This window comes from Lasioglossum baleicum, unplaced genomic scaffold (genome assembly GCF_051020765.1).
Source record: "Lasioglossum baleicum unplaced genomic scaffold, iyLasBale1 scaffold1689, whole genome shotgun sequence".
Classification (NCBI taxonomy): Eukaryota; Metazoa; Arthropoda; class Insecta; order Hymenoptera; family Halictidae; genus Lasioglossum; species Lasioglossum baleicum.
Genome location: NW_027470748.1, coordinates 27,501 through 30,000, shown reverse-complemented (window position 1 = coordinate 30,000; position 2,500 = coordinate 27,501). Strand labels below are relative to the sequence as shown.

At 46.9% G+C, this 2,500-nt stretch overlaps 1 non-coding gene across 1 annotated transcript; it reads left to right on the top strand.

Moving 5' to 3' along the window:
• The first annotated feature begins 784 nt into the window (after positions 1 to 784).
• LOC143220880 (5.8S ribosomal RNA) lies at positions 785 to 939 on the top strand. The gene has a single exon (XR_013011685.1). It is a non-coding gene; the product is annotated as a 5.8S ribosomal RNA (ribosomal RNA).
• Positions 940 to 2,500: the final 1,561 nt, after the last annotated feature.

Below are 2,500 nucleotides of genomic sequence, written 5' to 3'. Positions count from 1 at the left end.
GGCTGTGAGTCCGCTAATCTGTCGAATAAAATAAAAATATGGTAATATCGTTCCGACGAAAAACGGTGTTCCGAGAGGACCGGCCGTGACGCTCGCTATAAAGCCTATGGCGCGATTATTCCCGACGACACCCTACTCTCTGTGTGGCCCAATAGTGCGCGCAGACGAGTTTGGGACGAGAACGGGGATCGCGCCTACGGCCAGAGCCGGCTCGCGAGTCCGCTTGTATCGGAATTTATCGTTGCCTCGAGCACACACAACATTTTATGGAAATGTGTTTTATACGGGAAGTGGACCGGCTCGTGAAGCTCGCTTTTAAAGCAGTCGTGAGTCTGACACCCTACTCCGTGCGTGTGGCCCAATAGTGCGCATCGCGAGAGCTTGGGACGAATGACCGCTGCCAGAGCCGGCTGTGAAGTCCTCCGTTCTCACATCATTCCAAATGAAATGGAAGTGAAGAGGAGAGGAATATTATTACATCTCTGGATCCAGTATCGGGTTGTCTTACGATCCCCGTCGTTTTCAGAGAATATATATTCATCTCCGCGTTTTCCACGTTAACGGTTTTTCAATGTACTGTTCGCCCGGCCGTCGGATACGTGTTGCGTATCTGACGGTTTTTTTTTTCCGTTTCCACGGACGACGATAGTGTCGTCCTTAAAACGACGCCTGAACGAATCTCCTTCGCGCGCTGGTTGGAGCGTTCAGGTACAATGCGTTCTTACGAACCGCAGAACAAGAGACATATACATATATTGATTTGTAAATCAAAAATATATACGATTACCCTGAACGGTGGATCACTTGGCTCGTGGGTCGATGAAGAACGCAGCTAATTGCGCGTCAACGTGTGAACTGCAGGACACATGAACATCGACATTTCGAACGCACATTGCGGTCCACGGATACAATTCCTGGACCACGCCTGGCTGAGGGTCGTTTACGTAACCATAAACTGCTTGCGTTGCTCTTGTAAGTCCCCGCCGTCGCTTACCTCTCCAAATATATTTTTGGAGGGCGCCAAAGAGCGTTTCGGAGTCGGGTTGCAAAGATGCTACGTACGAGCGAATGATGGGCGTTTCGTCGGCGTTTGTCGCGGTTCTGTGAAAATTGCCAATTTTTGCATTGCGTCTTATAAACACATACAAATATATATATATCTAGTTTCCACGAGAGGCGAAGTAGGGATTGGTATTTCTTACGTTCGGACTTGCGTGAGTGTTTTTACGGTGTCGTGAGTCGTATTGAAAATACGACCGCCCGTAAGGCACCGCTTCGACGAGGATCTCCAAATCTCTCACCTTCTCTGCGAAACGATTCGCCTTGCGGAAAGAAGCGTTTCCACTCATGAACATTTAACGCGCTCCCGACGTCGCCTGAAATGATGCGTATATACGAAAGAGGTATATTTACAAGAGTCTCGCGAGACTACAGAGATGGACACACAAATTATAAAAGAAAGAAAGAATACTGTGTGGCACACAGAGTGTGTGTGGTGTGGCAATGTTAAGCCCCAGGGAGAGAATATGCCTGTGCGTGGATGAGTTTCTTAACTCTACGTTATAATTGCCATACGGCGGAGGGTCGTCGTTGCCGGCGATTTCGACAAACACACATTCCTTTTCGAGTCTTCGAGGGAAGAGACGAAAGAGATCTCTCGTTCTATCGCGAACGCTTTGATGATCGATGGACAGCGGAGCAAAGCGCAGCAATGTGCGGGATGAGCACGTCGTACTTGATCGGGTCGGAATTATTCCCCGTCGTCGACGTGTCCTCGCTAATCTGTGCGATTGCCATTCCATCGCCACGTTCGCGTTGAATCGTATTGATGACGGCCTATGAGCGTCTTGAGATCTTACTCTCTTTCTCTCGTGTCTCTAATTTGGTTTTGCGTTTGATCGATGATAAATCGTTTCGTGCGCAACGTTTCTGTACCCCCGTGGTTTTTGGTTCAATTATATAGAAGTAGAGAGAAAAAGAAATCCCACCGGGTTATATGTATTATTATTTTTTTTTTTTAATAATATGTATACTCCTCTATTGGCGAGGCTTATTTCGAACTTGATTGTCACACGACGCAAAAGACACACTTGTGTGTTCACGCACGGAACAGCACCGCGGAGAGAGAAAAGGTATATCCAATGATGAAAACCTTTATGTCGGTCGCCCCATGTCTTTTCTTTTCTTCATTGTCGATTCGTGCGGAACCGCGCGATCTGTCGGTCGTCCAGTCCCCGAAAGTTCTTTTCGACGGACGTTAAAGTTAACCGGCCAGATCGTCTAGCGAGAGTTTCCGATCGACGAGAGATGAAGAAAGAATTATATTGACACTTTGGTGTGGCGCATAAGGCATATATCGGTTTTTTGTTTACCTTTTTCTCTCTTCTGTCGTGTAGTGTTGTTTCGTTTTCTTTTTTTTTCTTTTTTTTTTGTGCTTTGTACGTTTTCGCGAGTACTACTTTTACGCTCTTTCGGCCGAAACACACAAAATTTTGTATCA